Here is an 18,796-nt window from a genome sequence, read left to right as displayed (position 1 = left end):
CTGACACCTCCTTAAGATGCTGGGCAGCAGTGTTAACAGCAGGAGGGAATCCCCATCCTTAAGTCAGATTATTATTTTCTTGATTCTGTCTCCCTGCCCTCCCTTCCCCTGCAGATAGACGGACACTGACATTATCCCTTTAGGAGGAGGGGAGTCAGCAATTGAGGACAGTATCCCTCCCTCTGCTGCTGTGACATCTCCATCTCCCTTCCCCGCTGGCCTTCATTCCTCATCTGCAGTACCAATTCAATACCTTGCATCCAGTGGGTATCTATTTTCGTGTGTGATGATACTATGACCCCCTGCTTTTTATGCCACCTTCTTCCTCCTACTTGACCCTTGTGACTCTTTCTGTAACTTTCCCAGTGACTTTCCCAGCCCCGACCCAGGTGCTAGGCCATGGTGACTTCCTGGAGCCAAGAAACTAAGGGAACTCTGCTTTGCAGTGGGCATTACCCGCATTGATTGGTGCCCAGCTAAGGCACAGCATAGGAGTTCTGCCACTTCCTTGGCCCCTGGACCCATGAACCAGTCCGCTCCTATCCCTGGGGCACTCTGACAATCACAATCAATCAATTGAATTCCCTTAAATTTGTATAGCACTTTACCTTTTGCAAAAGCACTTTTGACAAATTATTTCTATTTTGAGTCTCATAGCCCTGTGATATATTCAGGGCAGGATTCTTATCCCCATTTTGCAGATGAGAACCCTGACGCACAGATTTCTATGGGACTGTGGATCTCACTGGAAACTACCCAGGAGCCCACTGTCACCTTCTATACCACATGACAGGGCTAGGCAGCTCTTTTCACCATGATTTGATTCTATAGCCTCTGCTGGCACCCCAGTGGCAGGGCCCAGAGTGGCAGCCTCTTTTCAGCATTGGCCTGCTCAATTCCTGGGCCTCAGGTGCTCAGACTGCCCCCTAAGATCTAACCTCTCCTGGCTCTGGTAACCCAGTGAGGTGAATTTGGACACGCCCCAATGCTTGTATATGCTGAATGAAATCTGTGTCTGTATTTTATTGGGGGGTGGGTAGGATGGGGATCCATCTGCTTTTTGTCACCATCAAGTGAGAAGGGGAAATATATCAATAAATATATCAGCAAAGCATAGAAGGTATGGCTGGTTTCTTGGGCATTCAAGTTTGCTCTCAGCTCAGGTTTTAAATCTTAACTCAGTGACCCAAACATTTGTCTGTTACCCTCTCCCATCCATGACTCCCAGACCTACCATGCACACACCATGTCCCCTTCTCTCAGTGGAGAACTTAAGAGAGTGACCAAGCGGGTGGCCCCCTTTTACTGATTCCCTTACTTACTCCTATGCCACTTCTCCCCTCCATGTCCCTTTTGCTTTGCCCATGATTCTAGCTTCATCTAGTCACCTAGAAGTTTCCTAAAGACCATCAGACTCACAACACTCCCCACCACCACCATTTAAAGATGGGGATGCTGAGGCACAGAGCGGAGTGTCTATTATCACACAACCAGTCAGTAGTGGAGTGGGGCCAGACCCCAGAAATCCTAATACCCTGTCTTGGCTTAGAGCAAGCCTGGAGATCTTGGTTGATTACCCTTCAAACAAACTTTCTAAAGGTATATTGGGAAATGTTGGCCCTGGCATCCTTTGACACATCCAACTCTAAGGAAAGTCAGAAACAGCAATAAGAACTAAGGAGGAGACAAAATGATATCTGAACAGCCAACAGTTTTGCCATAAAGTTCTTGAAATGATGCTCAAACACTTTCCCTGTAAGAAATCCACATGCTTCTACTGTGTATTTTCTAATGTCCTAACCCAGAGCACATTACAAGTAACAGTTTAGAACAGGGAAAATATTTCCTCACTTTTACCTATATTAGATGCAGTGGGGGGAAAAGGAAGCCTGGCTCCTGAGCAGTGGAGACATGCAAATCTGTGAGCACTCATATTTAAATGCATTTTGAAACAAATAGTGCAAACCTGATTCCTTAATCACCCTACAGTAAAGCTAAAAACAAATAAAATTCCTAACATTTGTAAATTTTAAAAAGCTCATGTAAACAGTTCTTTAAAAATGAAGAAGTTAAAACCATAATTGGGTGCATAAATATCAAAAAATTAAATTAATGAAGAAAAAATTACATGTGTTTTAAAACTCATGGGATGCAGCCAACACCGCACTTGGAGAAAATTTCATGATTTAAGCATTTCAATTACTAAACATAATGGAAGATAAATGAGTTAAGTGTTGAAACCTAGAAATTGGAAAAAGGATAAAAGCATATTATACCTTAGAAAAGCTTTGGGGAAAGAGGAACTTAAAAATTAATTAGTGTCGGGAGAACTAGTTACTCATTTAAAAACAAACTGGGTCTCTCTCTCTCTACATCAAAATTACAGATGAAACAAACATCTTAAAACTTTTAAAGAAAATCATCAGACAATATGGGTGAATATGTTTATATTCTTGAGATGGGAAAGGCCTTTATAAACATGACATAAAACACCAGTTTGTCCGTACTAAGAAATAATAACTAAAGGAAAAGCCAAAAAATGTATAGCAAAACATATTATCACTGGTTAGTTTTTCTGGAAGCAATCTCTGAGACTGAGATTAGCGTGCAGGAGGTTGACTCAGGAGTGCTCTTAGGGTCAATGCAGCCACCATTAGGTCCTCAGCTGTACACATGGGAAGTTTTGGAGTTGGGATGGGCTTTCCAAATTGTCACAAATCAGGGCAAGGGAACTGGGCCTTTATACTCTTGCATTTATCAGTTATTGGATGTGAGCATGAACTTGGAAGGGACATGAACTTGGATGTGTCTGGAGAAGGACTCAGTTGAAGGCTGTGAGCCTCCAGCAATCTCAGGTGTTGGAGAAATGAAAGCTTCAGTCCCAAAGGGACACGGATGTGGAAGGTCTTGGTAGCACACCACAGTACCCACTATAGTTCATTCCTCACTTTGTTCAGGCTCATTTGCTTCAGATAAATAAAATCTGGAGAAATTTACCCATGGTTACATTGAGCTTCTTTTCCTGAGGAAAACTTACAAGATCAATGAAACACACTATAGCACCTGCCACTGCAGGTGGTCTTAGAAACTTAACTGATAATCATCATGTCTGTGTTACACTACCAATTCTGAATTTCCTCTCACTCTCAGCTAGTATCTCTCCTGATCTAGGTAGCTTACCTGGTCAAGTGACTATAAGCTTCGTCCTTGAAGGGTCTGAGATCTTGCTCTTCTCAAGTCATGGCTGGAGGACTTGTTCGTCATTTCTAAGGGGTACCTAAGTGGGTCACCTAGACATCAAACCTATTCTTGCCTGTCCCCACTGTATAGCAGTGCCCTTACCTCCTCCCAATTATTAGAGTCGATTTTCCCTGTCAGGATGGTTATTTGTGTTCTTTTGGCTGGTGCCAAAAGTGATCAGGCACCAGCCGTGGATTTAAATTTAATGGGACTCATTGTTGTCCTCTGGTAAAGGCACAATCTGGGAGCCAAGAACTCTAAACCTGCAGAACCCAGAATTATTAGGATGGGAAGTATAGATTACCCCAGTGGATCTCTGGGAGTGATGATAAGAAGACAACTCCTATTCCTACTCCTTAGTTCCCAAACCTATATATCCTCCTTTATAATGGTCATTGATTTAGGATGTACAATGCTTCCTGGTGGGTAACACCCCATCCTCTCAGGGTATCATCTCCAAGCTGACTCTTCAGTTGTGCCTTCAACACACCATTTCATCATTCTATCTGGCCAGCACCTTCTCAGTGGAGTGGTATATAATAGAATCCCAGGCATGTGCCCAATGTTGGACTCCTTTGGCCAGAAAGTGGATCTATGGGTCCATATCAAGTTATATAAAATCCTGTTCCAGTAGATCAAACACTCTATGCTCCTGAATAGTGGAGCTGGCTGAGGTCCTCCAGGAAAGAAAGGCAAACCCATATCCATAATGTGTTGATTGCAATTGAGATGAATCATTGTCCTATGCAAGTCTGAAGAGGCTCAATGTAGTCAACTTGTCCCCAAGTCACTTGTTGATTTTCTCCAAGAATGTTGATATATCAGGACTCATCATTGGTCTCTGTTGTGGGCAAAATCAATAGCTAAGTTAGCCTTAGTGAGTTGGTGACCATGCTGCTGTGCCTACATAAAACCTTAATGTAAATGAAAATCCAGGATATCCAGTTAAATTTGAATTTCAGACAAATAACAAATATATATTGGCATAAGTATGCTTTATTTGAGGTCACACTGTCTGTGGGCTGCTCCTAGCCTAGGACTGAACACTGCAGGGGTACTAGAGTATGCACACCTCTGCCAAATGCAGATGGACTCCTCCAACAAGCAGTCTTTGCACCAGAGCTCCCCTTAAGTCAGTGAGACTTAGTCAAACCTGCTTTGCAGTTCGAGGGTCTTCCTCCTATTTATCCTTGCTTCTCCCTCTCCTTTTGGGTGTCAGACCTTATTCCCACGTGAAGGTTTCCCAGCTTACTCCTGCTCCTTCTTCCTTTATTTTTCACAAACATTTGCCCCAACAAATCTCTTGCTCTTCTAATCCCATCTTGGCATCTGCGTCTCAGACCACCTAAACTGACCCAGTTGATACCATGAAAAATACAAGAAAGTACACAGTAAGATGGGGTTCTGGGATCACCCACCACCTGGCTGGCAAGGAGCAACCCATCCTGAGTTTGGGGCACATATAGTATCTGAAACAATGTGACAGCCCAATTCCTGAAGATTCCACTGGTGGTTATCTCAGGAAACATCCAAATGGAGGGAATCATGTTGCTGATTGAAGCATATTTGAAGGTTATGGGGGAAACATTGTATATAAAGACCGTGGCATTGGCCAGTTAGTACTAAATGTATTGATGCTCCACAGAGAGATAAGGAAAAACTGAGAATAGTTGACGGTAGTTTTAGTACCTTAAAGGGTAAGGATGAGAGTCAGAGGGCCTCTCTGGAAGCTTATAAAGAGAACATTATTGCCTTCAGTGGGAAAGCAGACAGAGATGAGGAGAAAATGCAGAACTTAAGAGTTATGCTTGCAAAAATCCAGGATATGATTAATTGTCCAGCCAAGGCATATCTCTTAGGCTAAAATGAGGGCACTGTTTGAGAAAACTTGGGACTCTGAAACATAGAATGGGAACATGTGAGTGAATACCTTCAAGGATTGAGGCTTTGTAGACTTTCCTGTATAGGTGGTTCCTTGCTCCCTGAATAGGGCTAGCACTTCTGCAGTACTGGAGGACTCTTTAGAGACCTTTATCTCTCAAGGCAATAGGTGCTCCCTTCAGGAGCTGTCCAACTTCCTTTCCTGGATGCCAACCCAGCTAGAGCTAAATCCCAGCATAATCCACTGGGAAAGTACTAGGTCTAATAAAAGAAGAAAGAGATGACTCTGAATGAGCTATAGGAATTAGCTAGCATATACCAGGAGGAGTCAGGGGAGTAGCACTGGGACTGGATTTTGAGGATGCTTTATTACAAGGGCTGCAACATAAGAATGAATAACCATGAATACATTGACATGGGGACACTTTCTCAAGACATGAGATTTAACACCCTGGCAAGAACCCCAGGGGATGGGTCAAAATCTCTGCTATGGTGGCCCTTAGAAGCTTAGAGAATATGATGACCAATGCTGAGCAAAGCGGAAATGCCTGAACTGCACTGGCAGACAGTAAAGGAAAGAATTCAAAGGTCTGAGGGAAGTGCGCCTGCTAGAACGTATAGGTTAGGCCTGTACGCTAGATGAGGCCAGGAGAGTGCCCAGAGAGGATTATATTCCATGAGAGGGCCCAGAAGACATGATATTCCTCAAAGCCATGAAGAATGCACCAGTTAGAGAGGCACCAACATCGCTAAGAAGTTCAGTAGTAGTTCTCCTCTGCAGGCCCGGGCTGACCATAGCAGAGACATTAGCTTGGATGGCTAATAGCAATGAGAATGATGGTGCCCTGAAGCAATGGACACCAAGTGGTAGTACTTAATCACCAGAAGTCAGGGTATGAAATTATCTTAACCAACAAGGTTGGAGGGACAGCCAAGGGAGCTTTACTTACAGGAAGTTGAAGAGACAGATAACAGAACAGGCAAAAATAGATGAATAGCTAACAAGAGTGCTACTTAAAATCTACAATCAGAGGCAAGACTGCAGGAACAGAAAGCTGAGTGTGATTGCCCAAATAAAAAAGTCATGATACTTTGCTCAGTTCTTGCCCCTGAGCCAACCTTCAGAACTGGAACTCATTGACTGAATAGATTTCCAGGTCTCTAGGAGGAAGTACTATGCAACTCCATGAAAAGCATATACTATGATTATATCCCCACTCCTTCCTCAGAGGGTTTTATAGCTATTTACTCAGATGACTGCATACTTGGGATAGAAGGGAATACCAAGACATTTCAAGAACTCTTAGACATAGGTCTGAATTAACATTGCTACCAGAAGACTAAAGCATCATTTGACTTCCCAGTTAGAGTAGGGGGCTTATGGAGACCAAGTAATAAATTGAATCTTAGATAGATTACAGTTCACAGTGGGGTGACTAGGTCCACAGACCCATTTGGTGGTCATCTTGCCATCCTATAGTGCATAATTGGATTTGATATCTCTGGAAGTTGGAGTAACTTCCACATTGAGTCCTTGATCTGTGTTATAAGAGCTATCATAGTGGGAAAGGCCAAGTGAAAACCTCGGAAAATACCCTTTCCCAGCAAATACAGTATAGTAAAAATATCACAAACCAGGTGGGGGAATTAGTGCCACCCTTCTAGATCTCAAGGAAGTCATCATCATATCTCCATTTAATTTGCCAGTCTGGTCCCTGAAGAAACTAGATGGATTCTGGATAATGACTGTATGTTGTCACAGGCTTCACCAAGTAATAATACAGATTACAGCTGTTTTGCCATACTGTTACTAGAATAGGTTAATAAAATCTCAGGTACATGGTATACAGCAATTGATTTGGCAGATGTGTACTTTTCCATTCCAATTACAAAAGAGGATAAAAAACAATGGTAAAGATAAGAATATTTATTAATAATTTTCCCCAAGGCTTTGTTAATTATCACACCCCCAGTCATAATATAGGCTTGGTTTATAAATAAGTCAGGTTTCATAGTGGATGAAAATTGAGAAATGATGGAGGCTATATTGCAATCACACTGAGGGGTGATCTTAAAAAACAGTTGCAAGGGAAAATTTTCCCAGTGGGTGGAGCTGCAAGCCGTACACCTGGTCATATGGTCATTAATTTTGTGTGGAAGAGGTTTCCTAGGGACTGAATGTTTTGTCCATCCAAAATTCATGTGTTGAAGCTCTAACTCCCAATGTGATGGTATCTGGAGGTGGGACTTGGGGGAGGTAATTGGGTTTAGATGGGGTCATGAGGGTGAAATCCCTATGATGGGATTAGTGCTCTTATAAGAAAAGGAAGAGAGAGGAAGCATTTCTCTCTCTCTACATGCACACCCTGAGAAGGCAGCCATCTGCTAAGCCAGGAAGGGGGCCCTCACTAAGAACCAAATTTACTGGCACCTTGTTCTTGGACTCCAGAACTATGAGAAATAAAGGTCTGTTGTTTAAGCCACCCAGTCTATGGTATTTTTTATAGCAGACTGAGCTATAATGTATATAATTCATTGAATGGGTCCTGGGTTTGAAAAATGGCTGACATCCAGAACCTGGGCAAAGGGATCATGACTATTGGGATGGTCCTTATCCTCCTGGTCATCCGTATTTGACTTATTTTGGTTGCACAGATGGAGCAATAACCTTGGTATCTGCCACTAGGACAACTTTCTTCATTCTATCTCCATAGTCTTCTTCAAATTAGACCCCTGGCTGCTACTCTGACCTTGTTGCTCATTCTGATAATTGTGCAAACCTTGCTTCTTATAGTTAAGCACCATTACCTGATCTCTATCATTTTGGGATCCTATTATTGCTAATAGGGATCCCAGTTCTGTAACAGCATCTTTCTGGCTACCTTGACCTTCAGGCAGGCACCTCTAAACTTCTGGGAGTTACTGGTGTCCCTCTCATGAGTTCATTCTTTACCACTTTGGTAAATAGAGTGTCCTTCTGACTATCCCACAAAACAGTCATTTGGATGTGTTTTCTGACCTTATGAAATACATTCACTCTTCCATGTCCATTTTTATAAGCATTTTAATCTCTTCTTCACTGTTTTTCTTGATGCATTTCACCTTGACTTAATGTGGACCATCACCTTCTTCATGCTTCTGAAATCCACTCTAACATAATATTAACACTATTCCACAGGGTTCTTGCCAGGCTATTAAATATTGTATTATAGAAGAGTGGTCTCATACCTATAAAATCTTCCTTATCCAATGTTATGTTCTGCCTCTATTAATCCAGTACTCTCAGAAGCCAGTCCTATACATAGTCTCAGATCTCCTGGTGTATATGTTAGATAGATCTTGCAGCCCCTTTGGAATATAGTCTGTTTCATCTATTAGCAGACTCAACATTTGTGTAACCATGTTATGTTGTGACTTAACCCTAGTTATTTCTCTATTAAATGGTAAGGTGAATAGGGACAGATATTGAAGAGGATGTATGTTGTCAAACAAGGCAGAGATTTCTGCATGTCCTTCAAGCAAGTAGGAAGTGCTAATTTTTTCACAGGAAGGAATGGTTCACTTTGCAGGCCTAAGGGGTTCAGAGGAATTTGAACAATCAAGATGTTTGAGTACATCAACTCAACTCCACTCAATGCCCCAGTGTCCTACTCCTTCCCAACCATGGCTCTGATCTTCATGTAGACAACCTCCAGAAGCCCTGCAGAACATTAAGTCCTATCCAAAACATCCATAAGACATTTGGTGAGTAACAAAATGTTCTTGATATCTGTTCCTGTTCAAAATGTCCATAAGTCATTTGGTCCACACCAAAAGGTTCTTGATATATGTACGACCATTTGGTCCTGTCTAAAAAGTCCATAAGATATTTGGTCCACACCAAAAGGCTAATGATATTTGGTCCTGTCCAAAACCATTTGGAATGGACCAAATATGCCCATGGATGTTTTGGACAGAACCAAATGTCTGCTAACCTCTAAAACTTTAGAATTTAACCTCGTCCTCTTATAATTAAGCCCTGGATCTGAGAATCAGCTTTTCCTACCTGCCTTATGGCTGCTGAAACAGAATCTCTTTATATGCTGCCAAGGAATTACACTTTTTTTTTAACATCTTTATTGGAGTATAATTGCTTTACAATGGTGTGTTAGTTTCTGCTTTATAACAAAGTGAATCAGCTATATATATACATATATCCCAATATCTCCCCCCTCTTGCATCTCCCTCCCACCCTCCCTATCCCACCTTTCTAAGTGGTCACAAAGCACCAAGCTGATCTTGTGCTATGTGGCTGCTTCCCACTAGCTATCTATTTTACATTTGGTAGTGTATGTATGTCCATGCTACTCTCTTACTTCATCCCAGCTTACCCTTCCCCCTCCCTGTGTCCTCAAGTCCATTCTCTATGTCTGCAACTTTATTCCTCTCCTGCCCCTAGGTTCTTCAGAACCATTTATTTTTAGATTCAATATATATGTGTTAGCATACAGTATTTATCTCTTTCTGACTTACTTCACTCTGTATGACAGACTCTAGGTCCATCCACCTCACTACAAATAACTCAATTTCATTTCTTTTTATGGCTGAGTAATATTTCATTGTATATATGTGCCACATCTTCTTTATCCATTCATCTGTCGATGGACACTTAGGTTGCTTCCATGTCCTGGCTGTTGTAAATACAGCTGCAGTGAATGTTGTGGTACATGACTCTTTTTGAATGATGGTTTTCTCAGGGTATATGCCCAGTAGTAGGATTGCTGGGTCATATAGTAGTTCTATTTTTAGTTTTTTAAGGAACCTCCATACTGTTCTCCATAGTGGCTGTATCAGTTTACATTCCCACCAACAGTGCAAGAGGTTTCCCTTTTCTCCACACCCTCTCCAGCATTTATTGTTTGTAGATTTTTTGATGATTGCCATTCTGACCAGCATGAAGTGATACCTCATTGTAGTTTTGATTTGCATTTCTTTGATAATTAGTGATGTTGAGCATCCTTTCATGTGTTTGTTGGCAATCTGTATACCTTCTTTGGAGAAATGTATATTTAGGTCTCCTGTGCATTTTTGGATTAGGTTGTTTGTTTTTTTGATATTGAGCTGCATGAAATGCTTGTAAATTTTGGAGTTTAATCCTTTGTCAGCTGCTTAATTTGCAAATATTTTCTCCCATTCTGAGAGTTGTCTTTTGGTCTTGTTTATGGTTTCCTTTGCTGTGCAAAAGCTTTGAAGTTTCATTAGGTCCCATTTGTTTATATTTCCATTTCTCTAGGAGGTGGGTCAAAAAGGACCTTGCTGTGATTTATGTCATGGAGTGTTCTGCCTATGTTTTCCTCTAAGAGTTTTATAGTGTCTGGCCTTAAATTTAGGTCTTTAATCCATTTTGAGTTTATTTTAGTGTATGGTGTTAGAGGGTATTCTAATTTCATTGTTTTACATGTAGCTGTGCAGTTTTCCCAGAACCACTTATTGAAGAGGCTGTCTTTTCTCCATTATAAACTAAAAATAGAACTACCATACGACCCAGCAATCCCACTACTGGGCATATACCCTGAGAAAATCATAATTCAAACAGAGTCATGTACCTCAATGTTCATTGCAGCTCTATTTACAATAGCCAGGACATGGAAGCAACCTAAGTGTCCATCGACAGATGAATGGATAAAGAAGATGTGGCACATATATACAATGGAATATTACTCAGCCATAAAAAGAAATGAAATTGAGTTATTTGTAGTGAGGTGGATGGACTTAGAGTCTGTCATACAGAGTGAAGTAAGTCAGAAAGAGAAAAACAAATACCGTATGCCAACACATATATATGAAATCTAAAATAAAAAAAAGGTCATTAAGTACCTAGGGGCAGGATGGGAATAAAGATGCAGACCTACTAGAGAATGGACTTGAGGACACAGGGAGCGGGAAGGGTAAGCTGGGACAAAGTTGGAGAGTGGCATGGACATATATACACTACCAAATGTAAAACTGATAGCTAGTGGGAAGCAGCCGCATAGCACAGGGATATCAGCTCAGTGCTTTGTGACCACCTAGAGGGGTGGGATAGGGAGGGTGGGAGGGAGGGAGACGCAAGAGGGAAGAGGTATATGTATATGTATAGCTGATTCACTTTGTTATAAAGCAGAAACTAACACACCGTTGTAAAGCTATTATACTCCAATAAAGATGTTAAAAAAAATAGAGAGTGTGGAGAAATCCCCCACTTCAAGTGATGACCTGGGCAACCAATAACTTCAGAGTGAGGCTAGAGACTTCAGAACACTTTGCAAAGTCTCTGAGATCTGGCCTCTGAGAAGTGGCCAATGGTGTAGAGGCTGAATCTTTCATCTACAGGGTACATCTATAGGGATGATTAAAATAAAATACATAAGTTCTGAAAAGATGTGTGTGTCTTCGTGAGTTCCCTGAAAGTGGGAAGAAGGGAAGTGACAGATGTATGAGGAGGGAGGAAAGTGGGATCCTGCAGGGCTGGGGGTCAGACCAAAAGGTCCACAGTTAGGCAAACATGGAGGATAAGGACTGGGTGGCGTATGAGTTCTGAAGACAAACAACAGCAAAGAAAGATCATAATTTATCCCATGGGCAAGGAGGAAAAGGGCTTGGTGTTTCTGTCTATGTGTATTTTAGGGGAACAGAGCATGATGTCAAGGCATAAATTACAAGAGTCTATCAGAGTGATATGTGTAGGTGGCGGTGCCACCCCCACAAAAAAGACAAATACATTACCTTTAGGCCACTTACCTCATAGTTGTGTATATTGTGTCACACCATGTGCTGTAAGCAACTGTAGGTTCTTATCTGGTGGATGAAAAATGGTGGCAAATCTCATTATAGCCATGGAAAAGGATTGCCTGGCAGCAATGATTGCTCAACTAAGGAATGACCCTGATTTATAATGAGGCTAATCACGGTTGTGTGATTTTTTTTTCCCAGCTGGACTCAGAGCTGCATCTAAAAACAAAGAAGTTGGATTGTGGATGATTAGTTCATCCAGGTTTGGGAATTTTTTGGGTGGGTGCAAGGAAAAGATATGAATGGGAAGGAATCAAGAATACTGGGGACAGGGCTGTCCCACTGATCCACCATGTACAGTGGCTTGACTTGGGAGGAAAGGAAGAGAGGCTTGGAGGAGGCTTCTGGGCGGACAGTAAAGGGGTGCATCCAAGGGCTGGATGACTGTCTGAAGTGAAGAAGAAGGTACATCAGGAGTAAAAGTGTGAAAGAGTTCAAACGACTGGGGCACGTGGCCAGGGGAAGTGATCTGAGAGCTGTTGGTGGAAGGGGTTCAGCCTCTGAGCTTTTGGATAATGTTCCACATCTCTGCCCATTGGTGTTGGCTGGCAACTCCCTTGAGTCATGCCTCAGGTAAAATTTGGAAGCAGGGAGTGTGTGAGTGGACTTGGAAAGTTCCAACTCTTTTTGAGATGGGAAGGAGTGATAAACTTGGAAGCCAGGAGAATCATGTGGAAAAGAACATTTTCAAACGAAAAAGACATCAGAAGTGACGAATTAGAAAGAAAACTTCTGTCTCCTGGACCAGCCGAGAGATGCATGTGATTTGGAGCATGTTGACCTTTCCATTTCCTTAGAAAGAGATGAGACCACCATGGGGCTTTTCCTATGTGCAATGGCATTAATTGGTCTAAAATTGGCTCTGTTATCTAATAAAAATAATAGCAAAAAAGGAAATTGGCCAAATTAACAGAAACTTGAGGGTTCAGTGGGAATGATTTTTACTCTTAATGACTTGGAGCAAGGCTGGACTGTAGAAGTCACCAGAGGTTCAAATGTAGAAGTCACCAGAGGTTCAGGCTAGCTTAGTGATGTAACAAGCTGGCCTGGGTCACTGGCTGGCCAGCTTCATCCAGCCAAGGAGCCAGCTCTGAGGCTATCTGGCTGTATACTGGCTGTGGAACCTTACAGCTATGACACTGTCTGCTTGGTCCTGCTAGGACCAACATGATCTGTAGGAATCTGAGGACCATTGGAAATCACAGTCAGCCAGCTGTTCTCCTAGTCTGCTCTGAACAGTCCCAGCATCCCATTTCTTTGTGAGCATTTGAACCTGTTTTGACCTTTAGCTTGTTCCTATGGCAGACATAAAATCATTAATGTACTGTTTTTTCCCCCGTCCTTCTGTCAACTCTTACAGTGATTCTCAAACTTTAATCATCAAAAGAAACACCTGGGTATCTTGTTCAGTGCTGATTCTGATTCAGTAGATCTGGGGTGAGGCCTGAGACGCTGCTCCCAGGTGTCCTGATGCTACTAGACTGGGATACATAATGGTACAAGATATGGTTCCTGCCCACAAGGGAACAGGCAATGACATTACACTTGGGTATAATAGAAAGATGGAGGGAGGGTTGAGGGAACAGAAAGAAGGGACTAAATCCACCAGGGTTTTCAGGAAGGATTCACAGTGGAGGTGACATTAAGATAGAGCTTGAAACCTGAGTTGGAGGGCATTAGGTGAAGAGTGGAGAGACATTCCCAGCAAAGGGAAAAGTTTGTACAAAGGACTAGAAAAGTTTGTACAAAGGACTAGAAATGGGTAGCAAATTTGAGCAATGGTGAGAAGTCAGGTGTCACCATAGTCCTGGGGGAGCAGGAGTAAAATATAAAGTCACAAAATATAAAGTCACAAAAGCTTTGTCTATCCTGCTAAGAAAATGGTCAGTAAACCTCTGACCATGCAGCATGTTTACACTTAACAGCTAGATAAAAGCTCAGACAGGTAGGTTGGACAAGCAGATATCTCATAATAACAGTAACTTCCTATTGATTCCAACCTCCAAAAATGCTCACTCCCCCTGGGCTGGACTACCGTGAGAGAAAAGGGATGACAGAGAGGAGGAAACTGAAAAATGGCAAAGCATTTCAAGAGCTACCGTTTGTACCAAATCAATGTGCTAAATACAAATGAGTCTTATTTGTGCATTCAAGCCAGCCATAAGGCTCCAGGCTACTTTTTGGATCTAATTTGCTGTGAGAATACATAAACTTTATGTAATTGAACTAAATTGACTGTTTTTCTTTAAAGACTGTACATAATCAGGCCTTTGACCAATTTATAAGGCCGGCCTCCATTTCCCATCATGTCCCCCCACAGCACAGCCAGTTTCTTTCCCTCTATATAATGAACAGGCCCAAATCTGCTCAGCTTCTCTGGTTTAATAGGGTAAGAACAGCAGGGAAAAGGAAGGAAGGAAGGAAGGAAGGAAAGGAGGGAGGGAGGGAGGAAGGAAGGGAGGAAGGGAGGAAGGAAGGGAGAAAGAAAAGGGAGTGAGGAAGGAAGGAAAGGAGGGAAAGAAAGAGGAAAAGAGGGAGAGAGGGAATGAGAAAGAAAGAAAGAAAGAAAGAAAGAAAGAAAGAAAGAAAGAAAGAAAGAAAGAAAGAGAAAGAAAGGAAGGAAGGAAAGAAAAAAGAAAAGGGAGTGAGGGATGGTAGGAAAGAAAGAGGAAAAGAGGGAGAGAGGAAAGGAGAAGGAAGGAAGGAAGGAAGGAAGGAAGGAAAGAAAGAAAGGAAGAAAGAGAAAGAAAGAAGAAAGGAAAGAGAGAGAAGGAAGGAGAGAACAAAGAAACCAAAAGAAAAAACATTTCAAAAAGCAAAGCACCCAGGTAGCTATCACCATGTGCAAAACTAGAACGGTGTAGAACATTCTTACACTCATTTTACGGTTTATACAATAGCCAACCATTATTTTTTAATTGCAGATGTGAGGGTGGCATAATCTTTTCCTTGTTTAGGGCCTTTTAAACTCATAATCAAGTCCTGTTCTGGCGAATTCAACCACCTGGAGCATGAGTGTATGAGGCACAGGTGTGTGTGCCTCTTGGGGAATGGCAGGGCTGACATAAGCATGTTTATCAAAGACATCTTTGCTGCAAGCATTTTCTCCTCATAACTAATTCTCCATAACGTAATTTTGCTATAAAAGATAAAATAATGAAAAAATAAAAGGGGGACATATTAAAAAGGATAAAATGAACCATGAGAAGTGAATAACAAAATTAAGAAGACTTTATTGAGAAATACAAAATACTTGAATACATTTAAAATGTGTAAAAAAATAAAATTAATTTAACCTTAAAATAAAATGTGTGTAGATTCATGGCAATACTGCATAAATAACAGATTTTATTTTGTGGGTTTTACCTAACCACTTGTCTTCCAACCTTTCATTCATAGTATTTTATCCTTCTTTTTTTTTTTTTTTTTTGCCTGTTGATTCATCTCCTCATTTGACATCACTTTGTGACTGCCTGGAGGGGTGGGATAGGGAGGGTGGGAGGGAGGGAGACGGCAAGAGGGAAGAGATATGGGAACATATGTATATGTATAACTGATTCACTTTGTTATAAAGCAGAAACTAACACACCATTGTAAAGCAATTATACTCCAATAAAGATGTAAAAAAAAAAGAGAGAGATCAGTTTCCAAATACTAATATGTATATGTGTAACTGAGCTTTGTATTGCATTGTGAAAGACTTCTACACTGTTGTTTGTTCTTGGCATATTGTCACATGTCTGTTGATAGAAGTACCGGAGTTCTATGGGAAACGTGGGTTCAACTCTGCGCCTTCAAATCACCAAAGAATTTGCAAACTGATTTTATCATTTTCTAGTATAGTATGCAATCTGGCTTTACTCTCTTATTTCACACTTCCAGTAAGTTTTATCACCATATTTTCTATCAAATCAACATACATAGTTGTTATGATCAACTATTTTAAAGACTGTCATGTCTATTTGTCACTGTGTAGACCATTATGACGGCTAAGATTCATGTCATATAAAAATGGGAGTATTGCGTCAATGGAGAAATGAAACCAAACTGTCAAACTGTCAGTTAATTTACCTTTTACAACAAAATTGCCTTACAGCCAATTAGTTATGTAGCAAAAATGCTTGCAGCAAAGCTATCTATGGCAAAGATGTTTATGACAAAAAATACCGGACACGTGGAAAAGTATGTGTATTTTATGTGGACTTTATTTGAAGTGTGATGGGAAAGCACTAGAGGTTTTTAAGCATGGGGGAAAATGAGCTCGTTTAGCTATTTAAAAAATCCCTCTGGCTGCTCTGGGGAGAATGGATTGGAAGGGCCAGGAGTGGATGTGGAGTGGCTGACACGGTAATCCAAACACAAGATGTATTGGTCACTGATGGAGTTGAATGAACTTTTTGGGTTATACCTCTATTAAAGAGTTGATTTTATTTGGCTTCTCTTTGATCCTCTTGCTTCACTATCAAATTTCTCCTCACCCTATTCATTACCCAGTTCTGCAAGTGAGCCAGAACTTTTTCTTGGCAAATCTGGCCAATGGAATGTGAGGGAATGGTGGAATAGGGTGACTGAAAGAAGGAGGGAATGGATGGATGGATGGATGGATAATTGTGATGGCCCATGTCATTCCTCTATGGCCCCAATGCCCAGCAGAGATCCTTGATGCAAATCGGGTCCTCAATAAACAATGACTGAATGGATGAAGGAATAAGATGATAAATAAAAGTCAGTTTATCTCCAAAACAAACAAGCAATCATGGATCCTGTGGATTTCATGATGAAGGGATTATAAACTTTGAATTAGGGAGAATATCTATATTTCTCATAATGGATTGCAGAACAAGAATTTAGGAACAATCTTTGGATAAGGTGGGCTCCACTTGGAGAAAATAGTTTTGCTGTTTCTAGGAAGAATTGACTGAGAACAACAAACACATGCTTGTTGGTGATGATATGGCAAGCATGAAGGATTTGGATTAGTTGTAAATAAGTTCTCAATGTCCCAAACAATTCAGGAACGCCCTTCTCAAGTTTTCTCCATCTCAGTGAGCTGAACCACCTTCCACCCAGTTTCCCAAGCCAGAAATCTGACAGTTATTCTAGACTCCCCTCTCTCCCTCATTTACTGCATCTAATAAATCTCCAAGTCCCATCAATTGTACCTCTTAAACATCTCTCTGATCTACCCACTTCTCACTATGGCCATTGATACCACCTTATTCCAGGCTGCTATTATCTCTTGCCTAGACTTCTGTGAATGCCTTCTAATTGATCTCTCTGCTTCCACTCTTGTACATCTACAATCCATTCTCCACCTAGCAAACTGATCATTTTTTAAAGAATAATTCAGATAATTTCTTTCCCATACTTAAAATCCTCCAACGACTTCCTCAAATGTGTAACTCTCCAGCTTCGTCTCACATCTGTCTCCTCTCTTGCATTCTATTCTCCTGCTATATTAGAATTCTTTCAGATTCTTTTTCTGGAACCTGGGCCTTCAAATGCTTGGTGTATTCTGTCTAATGTGCTATTGCCTCTCCCCACTTCTTCTACTGCTCAGGAGGGGTTACTAATCTTAGAAGAGACAGTCCAAAGGAGTAAGACAGGCAGAAACTCTCAATCTCTACCCCCACTACCAGTCAGGGATCTAAAAGCAGCAGTTTTTCTTCTTAGCCTGAAGTCAGGCAAGGCAAGAAGGGGAGGAAAAGGATGGTTGGACCATTCAAGTCCATCTAGGACTATCTGGTCTCTTCTCACCTAGTTTTACTTCTCTTCCTGGTTCTGTAATAGGACTAGAGGTCAATGTGAGCCAAAATAGTAACCTCTCATGTCAATGTAAGTTATAGTTATAAGTAAGGGGACAGCATTGTCTAAGATGATTTATTTCTGACCAACCATTTCAGCCAGAGCACTGGAGAATGCAGATCTGGAACAAAGGCATGCAGGAAAATACAAGCACCATCAATATTCTGTATGGTTTCAAAGGCCATGCTAGGGCCGCAGCCACTTCCAATAACACAGTTTAAAGCAATACACACTCCCCAAGTCTCCCTGGTAATCCAGTTGCCTTGGAAACACAATGATGCTAGGAATGACACACACAGCTAATGGTTGCTGCTTACCCTTATTGAATGAAAAGCTTCACTCATCAGGGTTTTGAAAATTCTGGTCGCTTTTTAAACTTTATCCCTCTGCCTGGTAATTCTATTCTTATGCCAAGAGCCAGCAGCAGCCCCACGTCCATCCCTAACTGACGCAGAGACTTTTTCTGGTCTTGGATTTTGCTACTCTCTAATTGGCTATTAACTTTTGACCCCAGGCTGCTGTTTGCAGCACACCAGGAGACAAACAAATTAAAAGTGTAGAGCCCGTGAACTTTTTCCCTTATCGGTTCCATCCAAAAGCAGACTGAGTTAAGAGCCTGACGTATGTGCAGAAAGCCTTTCTCTTCTCACAAATAATGCTCACTGACTTGTGAACTTGCCAAGGGATAAAGGAGTAAAGTGTAGGTATATTTTCTGTAGCCTCTACCTTCCCCCTCCAATCCCATCCCCAAGACAAACAGGTGTGGTCCACGACCTGACTTTGACACTGAAACACCAAATGTAGAGGGTGAATGTACACTTTCACTATCCCCTTATGATCAAAACGCACCCCAAATGTGTAAGCCCTCCTTTCTTGCCTCATCCTCAACAGCGTTCATCTGAGCATTGGCTCTTGCTCAACGTTTAACAGGACTAAAGCCTTGGAACCTTGTAGAAACTAAATCCAGGAGTGATGTTCTAAAATTATGAGAAGAAAGCCTAAAGGTAGGAGTGGAGAGAAGGCAGGGATCAGGAGGCAAGGCTGGGCTTTTGTTGGTGGG

The sequence above is a fragment of the Leucopleurus acutus genome, assembly GCF_964270905.1.
Source record: "Leucopleurus acutus genome assembly, chromosome: X".
NCBI classification, from domain to species: domain Eukaryota; kingdom Metazoa; phylum Chordata; class Mammalia; order Artiodactyla; family Delphinidae; genus Leucopleurus; species Leucopleurus acutus.
Note: the sequence above shows the minus strand (reverse complement) of the source record.